Source organism: Ailuropoda melanoleuca, chromosome 8 (assembly GCF_002007445.2).
Source record: "Ailuropoda melanoleuca isolate Jingjing chromosome 8, ASM200744v2, whole genome shotgun sequence".
NCBI lineage: Eukaryota > Metazoa > Chordata > Mammalia > Carnivora > Ursidae > Ailuropoda > Ailuropoda melanoleuca.
Window position 1 is genome coordinate 44,059,748 of NC_048225.1, and position 22,639 is coordinate 44,082,386.

The 22,639-nt window shown below is 42.3% G+C and overlaps 1 long non-coding RNA gene across 2 annotated transcripts; it reads left to right on the forward strand.

Moving 5' to 3' along the window:
- The first annotated feature begins 1,089 nt into the window (after positions 1 to 1,089).
- Positions 1,090 to 21,757, forward strand: LOC117803353. 2 transcript variants are annotated; one of them, XR_004627118.1, is made up of 4 exons: positions 1,090 to 2,505; positions 14,415 to 14,814; positions 15,581 to 15,771; positions 20,968 to 21,757. It is a non-coding gene; the product is annotated as an uncharacterized LOC117803353 (long non-coding RNA). The 2 variants fall into 2 exon arrangements; XR_004627119.1 differs by lacking the exon at positions 1,090 to 2,505 and adding an exon at positions 3,449 to 5,834.
- Positions 21,758 to 22,639: the final 882 nt, after the last annotated feature.

Sequence of the window (22,639 nt, forward strand, 5' to 3'; positions counted from 1 at the left end):
AAGAAAATAATAATTTGGACTTCATAAAAATTAAAAACTTCTGCTGTTTAGTTAGTTTTGAGAAGATTAAATGGCAAACCACAGCCTGGAGGAAAGTATTTTAATACGTATACTTGACAAAAGGCTGGTATGCATAATATAAACAACTAAAGCTCAATCATGAGAAAATAAAACAACCAATTACAAATGCCCAAAGATTTGAACAGACACTCCACAAAAGAAGACAAATCAGTGGCCAATTAGTACATGAAAACATGCTCAACATCATTAGTCATCAGGGAAATGCGAATTAAAGCACCAATGAGATACCACTACAAACCCATTATGGTGGCTAAATTAAAAAAAACCTGACAATACTGTGTGTTAGCAAGGGTGGGGAGCAACTAGAACTTTCATATATTGTTGCTGGAAAAGTAAGATGACACAACCATTTTGGAAAATAGGTCTTTTATAAAGTTAAACACATTATCTCTCATATGACCAACCCAGCAACCCTACTCCTAGATATTTGTTCAAGAGAAATGAAAATGAATGTTCATAGCAGCTTTATCATAATAACCTAAACCTGGAAACAACCCAGATGTCCATGAACAGGTAACTGCTAAAACAAAAAGTTTATAGCATACAATAGCAACTACTTAGCAATAAAAAAGAAATGAACTGTTGATACATGCAACAGACAACATGATGGGTCTCAAAAGAATTTAGCTAAGTGAAAAAGTCAAATGTGGAAAACTATATAGTGTATCATACAGAATTCTAGAAGAGCCTGAAAGCCGATTAGTGGTTGCCTAGCTCCGAAAGGGAGAGGGGCTTCACTGCAAGGAGGCAGGAGGGCACTTTGGGATGAAGGAAATGTTTTCTTTTTTTTTTTTTTTAAGATTTTATTTATTTATTCAACAGAGATAGAGACAGCCAGCGAGAGAGGGAACACAAGCAGGGGGAGTGGGAGAGGAAGAAGCAAGGCTCATAGCGGAGGAGCCTGATGTGGGGCTCGATCCCATAACGCTGGGATCACGCCCTGAGCCGAAGGCAGACAATTAACCGCTGTGCCACCCAGGTGCCCCGAAGGAAATGTTTTCTAACTTCATGGTGGTGGTGGTTACAGGGTACAGGCATTTGTTTAAACTTGCCAAATTACATATTTAAATAGGTGCATTTTATTGCATGCAAATTATACCTTAATAATTAGCTGATTTTTTCAAAAAATAGCTACAAATTCTTTGATACTCCTCCCATCAAGAGGTGGGGTCTCTCTTTCCTCTTTTTGAATCTAGATGGTCTTATGATTGTTTCAACCAAGAGAGTATAGCAGAAATGACCATACATTATTTCCAAGGCTAGGTCATAAAAACTCATGCAGAACTCTGGGTTCTTTTGGGATACTTGTTCTGAGGAAAGCCAGCTGCCATGTAAAAAGTCCATCTGCTTTGAGACAGCCATGCTGGAGAGACCAAATGTAGGCCCCATGGTCATCTGTTCCAACGAAGCCTACCTTCTAGCCCAAAAAGTGCCTGACATGTGAGTGAAGCTCTCTTGGATCTGCCCAACAAACCCATCAGCTGAGTATTGCTGAATTGTGCCACAGTTGATGCCTCAGGGAACAAGAAATTGCCAATTGCTACCCTGCAGAATCTGGGATATGGTTGTTTGAAGCCACTAAGTTTTGATAGTGTATTAGTTATCCATTACTATATAACGAATCACTTCAGAATTTAGTGATTCAAGACAACAACAATCACTTATTGTCTCAATGTCTATAGATCAGGAGTTTGGGAGCAAGTTGATTGGGAAGTTCTAACTTAGGGTATCTCATGAGGTTAGATGTTGGGCAGACTCTGTCTCTGCCTGAAGGAGCTTTCAGTATAGGGGGAGCAAGGAGCAGACAAGTTAATAGGCAATCACAACACAGTTGGATAACCTGTGGAATAGGGGTAAAAACCCCTGGAAAGGGAAAACCTAACCCAGTCTTGAGGCTCAGGGAAAAATTCCTAGAGGAACAGAAGTCTGGATTGCGAGTTGACAACGAGCAGGCATTTGGAGGGTTGGATGTGAAAGGGGCTGTGACAAAGGAACAGGCATGGACAAAGCCCTGCAGGTAAAAATGAAATCGATGAGTTTCTTGTGGAGCTGAAAGAAATTTACTAATGCTTAGAGAATTGGGTCTCAGAGGAGAGGAGGTAGCCTGAAGGCTAGAGAGAAGTGAGCAGGGACAGATTGTGATGGGTCCTTGAAATCATCTTTCATGATGAAAGTTCACTCTGGCTACAGTATGGAGGTGTTGGGAGAGGTCAAAGTGGGGACAGAGTCCACAATGAACTCCACTGATCACACTTTCCATCTTCTTCTGCCTAAGGGCTTCTCACATAGGTTTAGTTTCTGGTCCAGGAAACATGTCACCGTCTCTGCCTTTTACAAGATTGCAATGGTTAGCAAAAAGAATGACCTCATCTCCTTGGCTCAAGTTATAAGCTTGCCCAATCTCTGGAACCTTCTATGACTCAGGTGAGATGCCCACCCCCACACCAGGAAGTAGTCTGTGAAACTCTGCCTCCAACAAACACATTAAAGAATTACAGCATAGGGAGTGACACTGCCTCACATCTGGAGAATGAGGCAGTGTAGATTCTGACTTCCATCTTTTAAGAACTGTGTTTGTATAATTGTTTTCTGGTTGATTTTTTTTTTTTTTACTGTGGTAAGAACACAACGTGAGATCTACCCTCTCGCAAAATTTTAAGTGTACATTGTTGTTGACTGTAGGCGCTGTATTTAACAGCAGATCTCTACAATTTATGCATCTGATGTAACTGAAACTTCATACCTGTTGAGCAGCAACTCCTTATTCTCCCTCCCCTGAGCCCCTGGCAACCACCAATCTACCCTCTGCTTCTATGAGTTTGACTATTTTACACACCTCATATAAGTGGAATCATGCAGTATTTGTGTCTTCTGTGTCTGGATTATTTGACTTAGCATAATGTCCTCCAGTCTCATCCATTTGGTTGCAAATGGCAGGATTTTTTTCTTTTTCTGAAGCTAAATAATATTCCATTGTATGAATATACCATGTTTTCTTTATCCATTCATCCATCAATGGACATTTATGTTGTTTCAATATTTTGGGTATTGTAAATAATGCTGCAGTGAACATGGGAGTGTAGATATCTCTTTGAGATCCAAATTTTCATTGTTTTGGATAAATACTCCAAAATGGGATTGTTGGATCATATGGCAATCCTATTTTTTAATCTTTTGAAAAAAACCCCAATACTGTTTCTCAAAATTTTTGTACACAATTCAATAGTTTTCCTGTCTATCAGAAATAATGATTTAGAATAGACTGTGGGGGAAATGTGCCATATAAAAATAACATCAGAAAAGAGTTTAATACAGATAGTATATGTTCAAAACCTAAATAATAATTTTTTTAAAGTTCCCAAAACTTTTGACTTAACAGACTGGATTGGAAAGGAAATATTATGTACCTGGTGTAGAAAATATGTAACATTGAATAATGTCAATGTTAATCTTTCCAAATAAATGTATAAGTTTGATGCAGATCTACAAAAAAAAAATCTGTTTGCAGAAGGAAAAATAATTAGGGCATTTTCAGGACTGTGTATCAGTATTAGCAAATCCAAGATGGTGTGCTATATTTTTAAATAAAAAGAAATAATGAGGTTTTGGGTGTTGAGGAAATACTAAATATTTTACCTTTTATTCATCACACTAGCTGAGAAAACCATTGCAAAAGACCACCTTCTATGATCCCATTTAAATGATATGTCCAGAAAAAGCAAATCTACAGAGACAGAAATTGAGAGAAGACTGCAGTTGGGCCTATACCACAAGGGGGTCACCAGCAGTGGGACCACTTGGAAAGAGAGTTGTCCAAATGAGGGAAGATTAGCTGAACAGGGGGGTGCAGAGAGAATGGTATTTGGACCCTGAAATCAAAAGACCCTCCTAGTGAATGCACCTGACGTTGGGAATTGCTCATTGTGGAGCCTGGTAAGACTAGGACACACAGGATATAGACTGTGCTTATTTATATATTCCTGGTGCTTATTTTCTTTAACAAAAATTTGGACTAAGACAGTCCAGAGTTTCTCTGAAGCAACTGACCAGCTGTGAACTTGGATACATTACTTCTCCTTTCTGTACCTCAATTTCCTCATCTGTAAATGGAGATAATATTGCATACCTCTTGGGGCTGTTCTGAAGAATAAACATCTGGTCTAATTCCTGGCAAATAGTAGGTTCTTGGTAAATATCAGTTCTCCCTCATACTCCTTCTAAAATATTATTTTAGAGAGAATGCCGGAAAGTAGGAAAATGTGGAGCTCTTCTGGTCATTTTTCCCCTGTGGCTGGCAAGGGCTTGCTGCACTCTGTATCTGGTGGGACCCAAATATGCATCTCTGACCTAGCTTCAAACCTGTATACTCGGCTGCCTACTCAGCATCAATTAGATGTCTCACAGGCACATCATGCCCAAAACTCATTATCTCCCACCCCTCCAACCTGCTGATCCTCAAGGCTATGGTCCATATTCCGTCAATAGCACCAACATCCACCCAGCTGTTCAAGCTAGAAGACTGGGAGTTGTTCTTGACTCTTTCTTTTCCCTCAAATCCCAAATGTAATCAATCTTCAAGTTCTATCAGTCTATCTAGAGGTACATAGAACCCATTGTTTAATTTTCATCCAAAAATCTTTATTCAGCAGTGACTATGGGTGAGGCAGGCACTGTGCCAGGCTCTGTCTTCACTGCCTCCTCCCCAGCACTGATCACAGTCCTCCTGATTTGACTGAAGAAATAGCTTCCCAGTTAGTTGCCCTGAATGAGCGTTTTACTTCTTTGAATCCTTTCTGCATATTCTGCCAGAGATTCATTCTTTTGCTTAACACCTTAAGTGGCTTCCCACAGAGCCCTGAGGAAAGAACTCCTGACATAGCTGGTAAGCCTCTCTAACATTCAGGCCCACCGAGCACAAGTCAAGTCCCTGTGATGGGCTCCAGTCATTGGTGGGGTTCCCTGAGGTTGGGATTTGAGAACAAGTGGTTCATTTGGGAGGTAGTCTCATGAAGCTGTGATAGGAAGTGGAGGAATGAGGAAGGAAGAAAAAGAGGCTTATTCAGAGTGCCTTAATGAACAGACTACTGGGAGATGGGTAACGGGCTCAGTCTCACTGGGGAACTCTGGGAAACAATATATGCCATATCCTGAATTGCGTTTCCCCAAAATTCATATGTTGAAGCCTAACCCTCAATATGACTGCATTTGGAGATAGGGATAATAAGGAGATAATTAAAAATTAAGGAGGGCCTATAATGAGATCTTAAGGGTGGGGCCTTGATACAGTAGGATTTGTGTATTTATAGGAAGTGACACCAGGGAGCTCCCCCGAATTCTTTCTTTCTCTTTCTGAGAGAGCACATAAAAAAGAGGTCATGTGAACATGCAGTGACATGGTGGCCACCCACAAGCCAGGAAGAGAGGCTTCACCAGAAACCACCCATCTTGGCGCCCTGATCTCAGCCATCCAGCCTCTGGAACTGTGAGAAAATACATTTCTGTTGTTTAAGCCACTAAGTGGATGGCATTTTGTTATGGCAGCCCTGGCTATGATGGCATAGAACACCCCCAGAGCTGTCTCACCCGCAAGGAGAGGAAGCTGGGTAGTTAACTCTGCTTTCTCCCTCACCATCGGTTGAGGGCTCTTCCTGATGGCATTGATCCCCTGGCACTGTTGGCCTACACCGTGCGAGGGCTGAGCATGCTTCTGCCCGCTGTGGGCCAGAGAAGTCTTGAAGCCTTCGGCTTGCCTGGTGAGTGCTGAGGGGATGTGAGCAGGGCAGTGGTGTCCACCACAGCTCCCTCTTTACCTTCCTTCTTTAGCTCTGCTTACTCTCAAAATGACTCATTCAGCTAATGTGTTAGCTCTGTCAGGTTATAGACAATATCTCTCTGCTTCACCAATATACCGCCGATGCCTAGCACAGACCCTGACATGTAAGAGATGCTCAAGAGATATTTAATGAATGTTTGGATAAATGAATAAATGGCGATCCTTTGCAGAAAGCAACGCAGGCATGTCATGCTCTGTATTTGACAAATAAATGACAATACAGCATAAAACCTCTAAGTTATTGTGATACCTAAATCTCCACATTCACATAAGTCCCTGAAGTTTCTTTACAGTAGGTGATTAAAAACCTTACTAGGCTTTCTAAATAAAGCTTCAGGTGTAAATTTTTATCCCTTTGCAACAAATACAGTATTTGCAACACATACTGTTTTTCTAGCCCCAGGCCATTCCACATGTTGAGCTGGGGTCGGGAAAGATAAAACATACACAGCCCACCCTGCACAACAGTAGCCGGGCTGAGCCCCAGATGGTCTGTGGGCTCCCAGCTGCCCACAGCAGCAGCGCAAACAGGTGGAGCACATAAAGACGAAGGTGGCGTTAGGGAACTCAGACCTTACGCTGTGAGCCCTGGGGGCTGTGCAAGGTTTCGCAGCATAAAAGCAAGACTTCAGAAAGATTAATGAACAGGAATATTTAGGTGGGAATGGAATGGGAAGAGACTGGAGGCTGGGAGACAAAATAGGAGGGCGGAGCCCTGAGACAGCGTGGCTGACAGAAACTTATGGGCTGGGTGACACTTTCCACAGTAGGTCTGTGGACTGGCTGGAGACAGAGGAGTCACTGCAGGGAATGAATCAAAGTAAAAACAGTATGCAAATGTAGTTTAGGTTTTAATCTCACTCCCTTACAAGCCCTCTTCTGTTACTTTATCTTTGAAGTTATTTCCTAAGGCACCAAAGAGGTATTTGTAAAAAAAAAAAAAAAAAGAGAGAGAGAAGCCAGTCACAAAAGTTCCCTGTAAATAATCAAGAATGCAAGTTCTCACAGCTGTGTAACTTGAAAAGAGAGTTTAAATGGCATTTGGTTTTGTGTGTTCATGGGATGATGCTTGAATGTTGCACACATACAGCATATGACTTTCTCTGAAACTAAGAAACTTTGTGTTTCCCTTAAATCTTTGCTAAAATTTAAAATATTCCTTTTCACATGTTCTGTATCTTGACTGTAGTGGTGATTACATGTGATATTCATTTATCAAAACTTCTCAAACCCTACATTTAAAACTGGTGGTTTTGTATGCCTCAATAAAGCTGCTTTTTAAAAATTGAATAAAGATCAAATCTATCCACAGATGTATCCAGGCAAATAAGAATACATATGTATGATTGCACTTATATAAAACTCTCAAAAATGCAAACTAATCTATAGGGACCGAAAGCAGATCAGTGGTTGCTTCATTGAGGGTGGGGTTTTATATACGTCACAGTGCTACCTATACGTACATATATGGCACCATAAGGTTGAGACACTTCTAGTTAAATATAGCTGCACTTATCTCCTCCTACAGAAACATCACTAAATAAGGAGAGGTGGGACGGGATAGGGTTGGAGGGAGTATAAATCCACAAGGACTGAGAAAATTGGAAAGGAGATGTGAGCAAATGAAAGATTTCAGAAAAAAATTTTGACTGGTGGGAAATGAGTGGAGAAGGAAAACATGACTTAGAGCAGAGGAGGCTGCTATTGGGAGTCCACAGAGGATGCAGGACTGGAGCTGGTCCCAAGTACACTGAAGGTGAGTGAAGTGCAGGGATTGGTTGAAGTTTTTAATGTAGATATTAAAGCCAAAGGTTCTCTTCCCTGTCCTTTGAAGTCAGGGAGCTACCTTCCACAGGCGACAGGAAGCATGTTCTCTGGAGATAATGAGCAAGAGAGACCCAGACAGCCTCAGGACATGAGACATTCCGGGTGAGGTAGGGTTGGGTTAATGGTAGGAGTCTGAAACATGCTGATTAAAAGTTCAAGTTCCCGCCAGCCTTCTTTCTTAGATCTCCTGCCACAAAGACCCTTCTTCCAAATAGCCATCAGGCGTATGTCCCCTAGGCAGGAGACTGGAGGCTGCTTCTCTAAAGACAAAACCCCTCCACATACTGATATTTGAAGGATCCAGTAGGGCAAAGCACTAAGGGAAATGCCAGCTGACAGCTGTGCCATAAGCCTAGAAAGTAATTAGCCCACATGGAGCAGGAGAACTTGAGAATTCTGAGGGGGAGATTGCCAGGAAAAAAAATGGAACAGACAGATTATTTGATATATTTTAGTGTCTGGAAAATAATAACAATAGGTGTTTGACAAGTCCAATCTAGCATTTGAATAGATTAATAGGAAACTTTGCAACTGAAAATAACAAGATGATTGTTAACTCCTGGAAAAACAAAAAGTTGTTCAAGAAAGGAAACATCAGGGATGTACTGTATGGTGACTAACATAATATAATAAAAAAAAATATGATTATAAAAAAAAGAAACATCATCATAGTAATTACCTGCCTCATCAGTGTAATATTTGTATGCTTTTTTGTTATAAAAGAAGTGACTGATAATTTAACCCAAAATTGGGAGGATGGGGGGAGAGTAAGTGAGGTCGGAAGTTGTAAGAGAGCTAAATTCTCATTGACTAGATCAAGAAATTAGTTTACGTTAAAAGTGATATTTCAAATTAGTGAGAAAGAAAGGTTTACATAATAAACAGTGTCGGAACTTCCAAATGCAATATATTAAAAACAATATTAGATTCCTGTGTTAATATAAAATCCAGATTAAAATGAACTAATAAACATTAAGAAATAAGGGTTCTTAAAATAACTTTGGAGTAGGAAAAATACTTCTAAGCAGGAGGCAAGCTGCAAAAACCATAAAGGCAAATGATGGACAGATTTGACCTTGAAAGAACAAAAAATATAGGAATGAGTGACAAAGATCACCACAAATTAAACAGAAGCAACAAACCTGGAAGAAAATAGGCACAACATTTTAAGAGAGAAAAGATTAATGCTATCTAACTACACATAAAACTTTTAGTAGCTCTCTGTTCTTTTTCAAATCTATTTGAACAGTTTGTAAATACCTTCTTCCTCTTCTTCTTTTTCTTCTCCTCCTTCTTCTTCTCCTCCTCCTCCCCCTCCTCCTCCTTCTTCTTCTTGTTTCAGGGGTAGAATTTAGTGATTCATCAGCTGTATATAACACCCAGTGCTCATCACATCAAGTGCCCTCCTTAATGCCCATCACGCAGTTACCCCATCTCCCCACCCCCGCCTCCCAGCGGCCCTCGGTTTGTTTCCTAGAGTTAAGATTCTCTTATGGTTTGTCTCCCTTTCTCTGATTTTATCTTAGTTTATTTTTCCCTCCCTTTCCCGATGATCCTCTGTTTTGTTTCTCAAATTCTACATTTGAGTGAAGTCATGTGTAAAATACCTTGCTTCTTAATTACACTTTTGATGTTCTTATTTCTTTAAATATATCAAAGGAACTTATTTTATTTTTGAATCTGATGGTTCCAATCCTATCTGCAGTCTCCGCAGTTCTGACTTCATTGTTTCTGCCAATGTCTGCTCGCAGCAGCTTCTTCCATGTCCGTGGGGTTTTGATTGTGAGTTCATGTTCATTAAAACCTTAAATGGGTGAACTTTTTGATAGATGGTTTAAAGTTTTTTGTTTTTTGGGTTTTTTCCTGGAAGTTTGCTTTTACTAACCTAGATGCCTGAGAGCATTAACTAACCCAGAGCCACTGTGAACAATATTTAGGTATGATGAGCTACTCTTGTGCTACAAAGGTGTGTGGGTTCTGGTTCCACCCCTGCCTGAGGGTTGAGCTTGCAGTTGGCAATTCTCAAGGAAGACGTTTTTCCCTCCTTCACTTCCCACTACTGTGTAAGTGGCTTTCCCATAAATAGCCTTGCAAATCTGATCATGTCACTTTCCCTGCTTAAAAAACCATAGATCACTCATTTCTCGAGTCTTAGCTTAAACATTACTTCCTTATGATTGCCTCCTCTAACTGCCCGCCCCCAAACTACATCAGGTCCCCAACTCATGCTCTTACAGCACCTTCTACTTCTCCATAGGCATTCATAACTATTGTAATTGATCATTTGTGTAATATTTCAATGAAATAGTAAATTTCTTCATCATTGGCTATAAACTATGCTGTTGGGAACCATGTCAATCACCTTCAGGGCTATGTCTTCACCATCTATCTCAGGGTCTGGTGTGTATTTGTTGAATAAATAAAAAATAAACAAGCGAACAGTTTGGGGAATATTACATAGCAGAGCAAATGTAGTTCCCAGCTCTGTCATGTTCTAGCCCTAGGGGTTGCTCACTTGTAAAACAGAATTGATAACGCTTACCTCATGGGATTGTTGTAAGAGTTACAAATGATTTGTCTATAGAACTACAAAATGGCTCTTGGCAATGATAGATTCTCAATAAGTGGTAGCTTTTATTATTATTTGCCAACTATTCCTAAGTTCTACGGAGTTGTGCCAACCAATTATTTTGAGCATACTTATGTAGTCATTTCAAATAGGGAGCAATGTAAAGAGCTTTTAGCCCACCACGAATCACTGCATCAATATGATAATTAATGGATTATTCCAGAAATTGGATTTCAAAATAATATAGACTTAAAACTCAATAATATTGTTTTCAAAAATAACTTAGCATGATGGTTTCATGGGTGCATACATATGTCAACATTTATTAAGTTGTACACTTTATTTTATTTTTTTTTAAGATTTTATTTATTTATTTGACAGAGATAGAGACAGCCAGCGAGAGAGGGAACACAGCAGGGGGAGTGGGAGAGGAAGAAGCAGGTTCATAGCGGAGGAGCCTGATGTGGGGCTCGATCCCATAATGCCGGGATCACGCCCTGAGCCGAAGGCAGACGCTTAACCGCTGTGCCACCCAGGCGCCCCAAGTTGTACACTTTAAATATGTTCAGTTCATTATATGTCAGTTATCCCACAATAGGACCATTTTTTAAATAAGGAAAAAAATTAAGCCATCAACAACAATGAGTGGAATGAAATGCATATAATAGATCCATTATTTAGGATGAAGTTTGATTCATTTCACTGTTTTTTTTTTTTAAAGATTTTATTTATTTATTTGACAGAGACAGCCAGCGAGAGAGGGAACACAAGCAGGGGGAGTGGGATAGGAAGAAGCAGGCTCCTAGCGGAGGAGCCTGATGTGGGGCTCAATCCCAGAAGGCTGGGATCACACCCTGAGCCAAGGCAGACCCTTAATGACTGCGCCACCCAGGCGCCCCTCATTTTACTGTTTTTTTTAACCAAGGATCTGTCTATTGTTTGGCCTTAATTTGAGGACAATTTAATTGTTTCTCACATAGTCCTTTTTTTAAATTGCAATTTGCACTACAGTTTGACAAATGTCAATGCCATCACTGCTGAAACTCCACTCCTCAAATGTAAATATTTGCTGAAGGTTAATCTTGCTTTAACAGTACAAAAGGAAATTTATCTCCATTTCAGAATGAACTGTTTTAAAAATATTTATATTTATATCAATGCCCTGAAAAACTATGCATAATGCCACTTTTTTTTTTAAAGCTCGCATACTTCTCAGATCTGACCAATGAACTTGTGCCTCTTTCTGAAGAGTGACTAAAGTATCCAGTTAATGAATCATGAGTATCCACACATTGGACTGTCTGTATTTCTGCTACTGTTAAGGCAGCAACAGTCAATGTATCATTTGCTTATTAACGCCTATCCAGTTCACCCTAACTTGGTGTTAGTGGTGTTATTGGAAGACCTGTGGATAAAACCTCAGGGCCTAGATCTGAAAAGTGAGCAAGAACAGGTGTGGGTCAGCTAGGAGGTGATGTTACTGTGAATTTGGTGAACAACCATGAGATAGAGTGTCTTGATTTGTGTTTCCCCAAAAGCAGACCCTGAGACAAGAATGTGGGATGCAGGTGGCTTATTTAGGAAGTGATCTCAGGAAGCACAAATGAGGAAGTGGGGGGAAATGAATGGGAAAGGGAGAAATGCCAGTGAGGGGTGATGAATGAGTGAGTTACTGCTGTGTAAACCTGGGGCACAATCTCACTAGGGATCCTCTGAGGAGTCATTTGAGCAAGCTTCAAAATTATCCCACCGAGAGAGAGGTTAAGCTGGAGTGTTTATCTGCAGATTCATGTCCTCAGTGTTTGAAGGATGTCCTGGAAAATGGGGGCATTAATTACACACACACACACGCACAGAGACATACATACCCATATGCACACACACACACACGTGGCTAAAGAAAGTCCTCAGACAGAGATACCAAAGAGATGCCACCCACTGAGATGGAAAGCTGCTGTGTGCATGGAAACTGCCACACTGTTCACTGTGCCAGTGAACGCAGAGGTTGGATGAGGGGGAATGCGCTGGGACATAACATCATCTGCTACACAGAGGGTTTGGGATCTTGATGTGATAGAATAGCAACACTAGGTGTTAACGAATGTGTAGCAGCATGGTTATAAATTCTGGAGGAGAAATGTCCCTTTCCCACTTTTCCAGAGTGAAATAAAAATGAGGAAATGCACAATTAGCTGGCCAATTCAGTAGACTTTTCAGTTGTTTTGTATCCTGTAGATATGTGGTTCAGCAGCATTAGCCTCACCAGGAAATCTGTTAGGAATGCAAATTCCCAGACCCCACTCCAAGCCTGTTGAATCAGAATCTCTGGACATGGGACCCAGAACTCTGTGACAAGCCCCGTAGATGATCATGACACACACTCAGCTTGGGAAGCTTCAGCTGGAGATAAAACACTGTCCTGAGAGACTTAACTCTTATCCCACAGGGTCTTGGACTGAGTGTGAGAGAACCATCTGGTGTCTGATCTTAGTTGGGTGTGAAAATGGACAAATTATGTCATCTTTGTGGGTCTTTTCCAATATATACAATGAGAAGTTTGGACTAGTTATACTGGAGTTTCAGAAATTTTTTTAAGCAGAGGAATACTTTCTTCCAAAGAAATTTTTCTTGAAAACATTAGTATAGGAGACATGAAAACAGAGCTCCTTTTTTTTTTTAAAAAAAAGATGTTATTTATTTATTTGAGACAGAGAAGGAGCTGGGGGAGGGGCAGAAGGAGAGGAAGTAGCAGTCTCCCTGAGAGTGGAGTCCTTTGTGGGGCTCGATCCCGTAACTCCTGGCTCATGATATGAGCCAAAGGCAGACGCTTAACCGACTGAGCCACCCAGGTGCCCAACAGAGCCTAGGATCCTGTCTTCTCACTTTCCCTACGGTGGCTTCCTAGTCATCACTATGGACCTTTGTGGTTCTAAGAAGTGTAGTTTGAGAACCACAGCAACTAGAAGAGCTTCAAGGGCCGTCTACGATATGATCTAAGACATCAGGCAGACTTAACCACAGTTTACGTGCTAATGATAGCTCTGAGATAGACCTGTGATCACAAACCTTGGATTCAAAGCCTGGCTGAACGCCTACTAGCACGGTGACCATGAGCCAGTCACAAAGCTCCCATGGCTTCCACGCATCCTCATTTCTAACCTGAAGTTAACACTAATTCTTGTTGCATCTGCCATACAGGGATGACAGGAGCAAATGAAATCATGTATGTGAATGTACTTTGTAAGTTGCTAAATCCTATCTAATCAGAAGGGATTATTGTGGGAGAAATTATCCTTCCAGGTAGTTTTCCTTTGTAACTGGTGCCAAAGATATGTAGAGACAGAGAGTGTAGATAGTGAAATAGTCTGTAGTTTCTCCTTTATCTTTGAAGGATGCAAATGTAATTTTCCTTTTTAATTAAAACCTGTTTACCAGGAAGTGTCATTTTAAATAAAATGATGCTTAAGCAGAGACTTGAGTTAACCTGATGACTCATTCTATAAAGCTTGTAAAAATAATGTTTGGAGTAATACTATCTAAAGAGATAATTAAGGATGCCTGGGTGGCTCAGTCGGTTAAGTGTCTGCCTTTGGCTCAGGTCATGATACCGGGGTCCTGGGATCGAGCCCCACATTGGGCTCCCTGCTCAGTGGGGAGCTTGCTTCTCCCTCTGTCTGCCATTCCACCTGCTTGTGCTTTCTTTCTATCTGTCAAATAAATAAATAAAATCTTTAATAAAGAGATCATTAGTTTTTCTTAACAATTTACTGCCCACATACTAATTGGGAATATGTTGACTGAGCATTTGCATCTGCTTGCACATTCAGAAAAATTTTAGTGAATCATTACTTCATATTTATTTGGCTTTTTTTTCCTTTAATCATCAGGTGGGTGTTCCAGGAGAGATTCATGCATCCACCATAGAAATGCCTGAGATATACTAGGTAGCATGTTTTATGCCTGTATTTTGTCATCAGTGAAGTAGTGAGAAATTTCTTTCAGAACTTTTGGAAGATTATCTACTAGTAATGTCAAATATATTTCCTGGGGTTAGAAGGTAGTCTGATTTAAGACCGTTTATTTTTTTTTCCCCTAAACCTTCAGGGTGGCAGGTCAGGATGATAATCTGAAAACTGTCATCATAAGAAACAGATACCTGCCAATAACTCTGGATGGCCACTTGGAAGGCTGCTATTACATGGACCTACCAACATTTTCTAAGTGTGTCTCTCACTTTGCATTTCCTTCACATTTTTCCCATTACTTGGATCTTCAGCCTCACATTGTTGTACACCAATCAACACTCCCTGAGAAGGAATCAACATGGACTGGACAAGGATTTGCTCACAGCCACCCCATATCTGGGTGGAGGGGCTGTCAGCATTCCTGCACCTTTGAGCTGGAGAAGCAGCCGTGGGGCGAGGCTGCTGCATGTGTGCTCATTTACTTCTTGGACAAAGAGACGTGCCGTACTGACTACTGACCAGGCATTGCGCTGGGCACAGTGAGTAGAACAAACAGGCCTTTGCTAGGATCCGCAGGTTACTGAGGAGTCAGGCAGGCAGGGGTAGAGTGGGAAGACAAGGAGATGTGAAGAGGAGCAGAGAGTGTTTCAAGCAGAGAGAAGAGTATAAAGAAAGGCCCAGAAGAGAGAGCATGGCATGTTCTGAGGACTGAAGAATGTCCACAGTGGGTAAACCATAGGGTGTCACATGGAGAGTGATGGGAGCCAGTGCCAGGTCGAGGAAGATCTGTCAGCATGGGCCTCCCTCTCCTCACCTGTGTAACACTAGGACTGGTGCACGGCAGTGCTTCTCAGACTGCCCTGTGGAACCGAGGGGGTTCCACCCAGGAGCCCAGAGGGCCAAGGGGTGAAGGAGGTGGAAGGGAATGGCTCTGGGCTCCAGCTTCTGCTTCAGTAAGAACAGCTGCATTCATATCCATTTCAAATGTTGGGGATCCAGTAGTGTTAGAAAATAGGGTTCCATGGATTAAAAAGTGATTGAAAGCTACCAAGTCCCCGCTAGATCTCACGTCCTTGGATAATAGGATTCTGTGCTGCTCCCCTTGAGAGAAGGCTATCCAGGTTAGTAGGGGTGTGGGTGTATTGTCTCCCAAGGAGTGGCCCATTCCTTACTGAAAACACACAGGATTGTGGTGTGGGCAATCCTGGTTCTGGGACTTCCTGTTCACTTTTTCACAGAACTTTCCAAAACGGTCCCTGAAATTTCCACTTTCCCACCTTGACTGATGTCTCTTTCCATTGGCAGGTCAGAGGAACCTTCCAGCAAGCCTCTCACCTGCCTTCCTAAGGAGCAAGTGTGTTGTGATGCTGAGTCCCCTCAGACTACAACCGCACAAGGACACATTCATCTACATGTGAAAGAGCGTGAGCCCGAGAAGGAGGACCAACATCTCCTAAAACGAGAAATCACTCCCTGTCTTACCCATAAGTGGCACCGTAAGTACTGGTTGAATTGTCTGCTTTTTTTTTCTTCCACACTTATTCTTTAGACTTTGGCTCTATAGACCAACATAACCTATTTCAGCTTCTCACTTACTTGAGTCCCCAGGACTTGGCTTCTTGCCTCCTTGTTCTCTTGCCTTTGAGTCCAGGCTGAGGCTCTGAAAGTCAACCTTTGCTCACCCATCTGTGGAATCTGTACACTACCCCTGCCAACCAGGTTGGGCTCCCAGCTCCTCTGCAGCAAAGCAGCCTGGCCTTCTGCTCAAACCTTGAGAGATGATGGTCACAATTTAAGGAATCCGTTTGGATACTTGCTGACGGGCCGTGCCTCCCCGCCCCCCCCCCCCTCAGCTGGAGCCACGAGAAGCCACTACCAGGAGACTCAGACTTCCTCATTCCTCCAGTCAGTCTTGACTGAGTAGTGCTTCTTAAAGTTTAACGTGCAGACAAACCACCTGGGAATCAGGCCAAAGTTGATATCTGATATTTGGGTCTGGGGTGGGTCAGAGAGCCTACATTTCAAAGAACTTCCCAGGTCACGTCAGTGGTTCATGAACTTCACTTTGAGGAGTATAATGAGAATGTGTAGGCTAGCAACCTCAACCCCACCTGGAGATGGGGTCTGGAATGCAATTTTTGCCCCCATTTGTTAGCACACGTTTATCAAATACCCTCTCTCTTTGTGGTCCTTGCTGTGCTGCTAAGATCCTTTCTTTGCTTTCAAAGATAGAACGAAAGCCTATGTATCTGGGGTCTCCATACTTTATAAAGCTTAATTCTCACCACGTCCCCGTATGATTCCTGTTTTATACCTGAGGAACCTGAGTCTTAGAGAAGTTAAGAAGCTTGTCAAAGGTTGCCCTACGCTAATGGGAAATGACAGTCTGGATTCCAGCTTACTTCTCTGGCTCTGAGGCTTCTTGCTTTCTGAAATATCTCAAGCATCTCTTCCTTAATTTTCTTGTGTTGCCAAAATCCATACAGTTGGGCTTCTGCCTCTGCTTCCTTGCCTAGCACTTTAGTTTCTGGCTTAGGCTGAGCCCTGCTCCAAGCCCCGGCCAGCTTGGCTAGTGATGGTGCATCCAGCATTTCCCAGGCCCTCCTCACCAGCCCATCTGTTAGTTGGGATTCAGCTGCAGACAGTCCAGTTGCCTGGAAACACTAAGCATTGCTCCAAGTTGCAAAACAGCTTCTAGGGACTAGAATGTTTCCTTTCCTTCATAGCTAACCCTCATGGTGCTTTGAAGTTTCACACTCAGCATCAAGCGCTTCAGAAAGTAAATAAGCTGCAAAACAGACACAGTGAAGAAAGGAGGAAGTGGCACTAATTTATGCAAATTTCGTTCTCTGACCTCTTAAGCCCAGGGCGGTATTCCTAATGATCCAGGCCTCCTCCTAGGGATAGGTGTAGCAGCTAGTAGAGCTCAGGCTTTGACTTGTCCCAAACCCTATCACTGTTCTGCTGAGGCTCTGGGGCGAGCAGAAAGAGTGGGGTAGAGTCTGGGAGAGTTGTCTGCATGGGATGGGTGTTACATAGACCGCAGAAACTCTGGCCTGTGGTCATGACTTTGACTTCTCCTAGGGCTCCTCACTTGCTCCCCACCTACCCCTCTTAGCCAGGCCAGGTTTAAACTAGGAGCTTATTTCCTATTGGCTCATTTACTCCCATTTAATTACCCCGTCCAGGGGGAGGGAAAATATCTGCTATTGCTTCAACTGCTTTTGCTTACTTAGAGTGGCAGAATTTAGCAAGAATTAGAAATTGAGGGGCGCCTGGGTGGCACAGCGGTTGGGCGTCTGCCTTCGGCTCAGGGCGTGATCCCGGTGTTATGGGATCGAGCCCCACATCAGGCTCCTCTGCTATGAGCCTGCTTCTTCCTCTCCCACTCCCCCTGCTTGTGTTCCCTCTCTCACTGGCTGTCTCTATCTCTGTTGAAAAAAAAAAAAAAAAAAAAAATCTTTAAAAAAAAAAAAAAGAATTAGAAATTGAATGATGTCATGGTCCGTTCTCACTGACTAATGAAATGTTTTCTCTCTTTGTTACTCAGTGTAACCCATTCTATGACTTTTAGTGAAAAATCTTTAACAGAATCTTGTAAACCATTCCCCGTGCTCAGACTGACACTTTTGACGATCATAAACCAGGCTTTAGGCAATCTTCTGTCGGCCCTATATCATTTTAAGTGACATCTGTTACTTGTTTAAGTGTTCCTTCCCTCCGCCCACATACCCAGCCGATGGCAGTTCCTACCCAATCCAAGCCCAAGTTTGTCAGGGGCCTTCTGACCCTCTGACTGCGTGTAGCTGGGTCCTCTGACCCAAATTCCCCAGTCCTCTTCCTCTCGACACTATGTGGCAACTTTAACCACACCTCCCGCAGCAGCTCTTTAAGTCACCCAAACTCCTTCTGCCCTTGCCCCCAATCAGACAAAATGTAAACATGTTCATGGTCAGCGGTGTGGTAACTTGCAGTTTCCTTTAATTCAAAGTTTGAGTCCCCCTCAGGGTTTGCCATGTTTTCTGTGCAAGTCTCAGAGTTGTTTTTTGTTTACTCTGAGCACGCAGAAGGCGGTCGGAGCTTTAGTGGACTAACCACAGCATCCCGGAGTCGGCATGTAGAGTTTACATACATTTTGAGAACCTTTGAGTGCTATTTGTTCTAGTGCCCTAAGAAGTATGCCAAAGTAAAATTTCAAAGCTTGGCATCAATATTTTCCTTTTGGGTCTAGAAATTTTGTGATCAAACACCATAATTTTTTTACCTCCAATGGTGACTGTGTAATTTTTGGCAATCTTCAGGCATTCTTTGTTGCAAATTCTTTTGAAACCAGTGACAAATGCTTAGTAGCATTGATAGCATTGACCAAAGATTAGTTTGGAAATTTAATAAAAGGAAAAAATAAATTAGTTAGTGTTCTGAAACCTGACTTAGCTGTATTTTTACTTTCTCTTAAGTCTATGTGCTATTCCTTGTCTTAGAAAACTTTAAATGATCTTAGTATAGGATATGTCTGATTACAAACTTTACATGCTGACAGATGAAATCGTATTTTATTGTTGGTAAATACAAGCAGACAACATGTGCCTGGCACTCTATTGAAGGTTACTGCCACAACTTGGAAGATACTCTAGGACACTAAACATTTTCTGATCATTCATCAGTTATTCATTCATTCAACCAATATATATCTAGTGCTTACTATGTGCCAGAAATTGTTCTGGGTTGTAGATCTTAAAACGATGGAAAAGATAGACAACATTTCTGCCTACGTGGAGCTCATATCCTAGTGGTGGCTCAAATGTTTGTAAATTGTATAACTAAAGGAATGAATGTGGGTGCAGCAAGGAAGGAGGCTGGGGTTGGGCTGGATGGTGGTCAGAGCACCCAGCAATCCTGGTAATGCCTGAGGGCTTAGATGGAGCCAGGGGGAGGTCAGTGCCAGGTCTGAACCAGCTTGGTGAGCCTGCCCATTCTCTCCATACTCATAGACCCTATAAGAAGCCCTGTCCTGCATTCAGGTGCTTGGGAAGTCAGTGCTGCTTGCACCTCCATCCTTGCTTCTACACCCACTTGCTCCTTACAGTTGGCTCCAGTTACAGCCTTCTTCCCTCTTGGCTGGTTCCCCCTCTCTGCCAGGCTCCTTTGGATTGAGGCCTTTGAGTCTGGCTGTTGGTCCTGCTCCCTGCCTTGCTTCCTAGTTTCTCTCCTCAGATTTCTTCTTACCTCCACATCCAAGCTATGGGCCAGCTCTACTTCTATCTGAGCCTAGCTCTAGTTTCTAAGTTGGAGCCTTAGACACCCACTGACCTAACTGGCAAATCGAATCTCAGGGATTGGGGTGTAGTAGCAGGAATTTGCAGACTGGGGTGATGCTCAAAACCAGGCAGGCAACAGGTTGAGGTTACAGAATTTATCTAGTTCACATCAGGACCATGATTGGGAGGAAGAGACTGGCAGGAGAAGGTCAAGGGGTCAGGGATTCAGGGTAGGCTCTCTGTGTGGCAGAGTAACTAAAGGGCAAAGCAAGGAGTAAAGTTCCGGTCTTATGGAAAGGCAAGTATGTTCCTGACAAAGGGTTAGGGACAAGGCTGTAATTTGGTGGGCACATGGGTGCACACCACACCCAAGCTATATTAGTGCTAATTCCAGAATCTATAACTGGGGGTCTGAAATACTGTGTGGAGGTCTGGTTAGGGCCAAGACTCGTAGAGAATACGGGTTCAAAGAGCAGACCTTGCAAGGAGACAGAAGAGGGCGTGGATCCCAACTCTGCTACTTACTAACTCTGTGACCTTGGGCAAACTGCTTCACCTCTGGGCCCTAGTCTCCGTACTTGTAAAATGGGGTTGGTAACAGCTACTCCACCTGGATGTGGTGAGGATTCAGTGGGGACTTCGGGAGGACTTTGAGGCTTTTTCAAAAAGAAGACAAGTCTTTGAGCAGCTAGGGCTCTAGGAGGCCCAAGTGGAGAGGGGCCAATGGTCCACAGCCCAGCGCTGGTGTGGCTGCCTCTGGGGCCGCAGGAATCATTGAGTTTTGGCAGCTAGAGAGCAGTAACAGCCAGTGGGTGTGCTCTCCCACCAGGTCTGGGGGAGTGGCTGGGCGTTGGCTCATTCGTCTCTGCCACATGCGCTTGTGTGCATAGTTCTCGTACTTGCCATGGCTCTGCCAGGAGCTCATCGCCTCTGAGTTCCGAGTCAGCGCATCTCCTTCCTTCAAGCTCAAGCAGTGATCACCAAAAATTGAAAAAACCCACATGTGTGTGTGTGTATATATATATATATATATATATATATATATATATATACACACACACACACACACATATGTAGGTATATATGTATGTATGTGTATCTATAGATACAGATGTAGATATATAGATATCTATCTCCCCTGTTGCTGAGTCCATTCACAGACCAACTTTGGACTTAACCTTTCATTCTTCTGTGCAGAAATCTTTCATTGTTCCTTATTTTTAATTGCACCATTTGCTTAATTTTCTAGGCCTTTTATAATCTGATTTCAGGTTATTAGTCACTCAGCTCCCTTGCTTCTTAACATCGCCCCCTCTGTCCCCCCCAGGGCTGTCTCTCTGTTAAGCTTTTCCTTCCCTTTGGATGCTTCTCCTCCACTTGCTCCTGTTGTTCTTCCTCTCCTACAAATCTTACTCTTTCTTCCATCTGTCTCAGGTCTCACCTTACCCGGGAAGCCCTGTTTGACTCTTGGAATGCTTACAGATCTCCATATCCCTGAAATCCTATGATGCTTAAGAGTTCAAAATATATCAAATTTCACAAACTCTAAGACGCCGTCACCTGAAGAGGCACCGTTATTTTCTGTACCATTAGGAAAACCTTCGAATAAAACTGGCAACTATAGAATGTAAGACACATCCTTATTTCAGAAAGGTTAAGCTGTGAAAAACTTTGTCTTAGGCTCAGTGAAATGCTGTAATTTTTAGTGCTACATATTATTCATAATTATGATGGACATTACCACTGTTTCATAGTTGCGTGTGTATTTTCTGACTAGAACGTGTACTTCATGAGGACAGAATTCATGCCTGGCTCATTCACTGTTGCAGCCCTAACCATCCAGCACACTGTCTGGTCCTAAATAAATGACTGAATGAATGGACTCCTAACATGAATGGAAAGTTCCTTGAAGACAGGGATTATGTATTACGTGCTTATGTATAGTTATTTTTAAAATTGACATGTAACATACATATAGTAAAGCGCACTAATCTCAAGTGTACAGACTAAAGTCTTTTTATATATGTATATATCTACATTATAATCACTGAAATTAAGATATAGAGCATTTCTCTATGGTACTTTCCCCAGTGCTGAGGAAATAGGAGATATCCATTAGTATTTATCTATACTCATTGATTGAATAAATGGTCTCCAGCCACCTTTGCATAGCTCAGTTTCAATTCACTCCTGTTTATCCTGGCTCAATGATTCTCAAATTCTCTTCTGCCTCAGAATCACCTACAAGGCTTGTAGAAACACAGATTGCTGGGCCCCACCCCTGGACTTCCTGATTCAGAAGGTCTGTGGTAGAGCCTGAGAATTTGCTTTTCAAACAAGGTAATGTTGATGTGGTTCTAGTGAGATGGGGAGGGAGGGTCTTCCCAAGAGTATTAAATGTCTCCCAAGTCAGGTGCTTATTCCTTTTCCTTGCGACAGACGGCCTGGGTGGTGTGGTAAAGCCCATGTACTCCTCAGAAGAATTTTTCTAATGGAATAAAATAAAATACCTAAGACTACAAAGAAAAGCAATCATATTAAAACGGATTGTTCAAATTATTTTGAAATTATTTTGTAATTGTAATATTTACAGTATCTACAAGTCATCTGTATTGTGATATGAAACACGTGTGGTTTCCACTGGTGGTAGCTCACACGCCTACTGATAACACTCCTGTGGTTGTTGCTTACATTTATAACTGAAGGAAGTGACTAACTGCAGACAGACGTTAGTGACAATAGAGAGCCTCGGTTAGGAATCCTTGCCCTGGTGCAATCTGAATGAGATGCTCTACCTCTAGCCCTGGGTGAATTTCCAAAGAATTCAAGTCTGTGTCGTTCAGTGTTATTAACTAAATGCCTTCTATGTGGAGACACTGTGATAGATGCTCGATATTCAGAGAGGAATAGGACATTTTCTCTTCCCTTATTCACAAATGCCCCATTTGGGTGAGGGAAGATCGAAATATAAACTGATAATTTAAGTGGAGTGTGGTATATGCAGAAAGGGAAGAATGCACAAAGCACAGAAGAAAAGAATGGAATGGTATATGCAGGAGCATGAGAAATGGGGGTAAGAGCTCTGTGAATTAGACCTCAGTTGAAT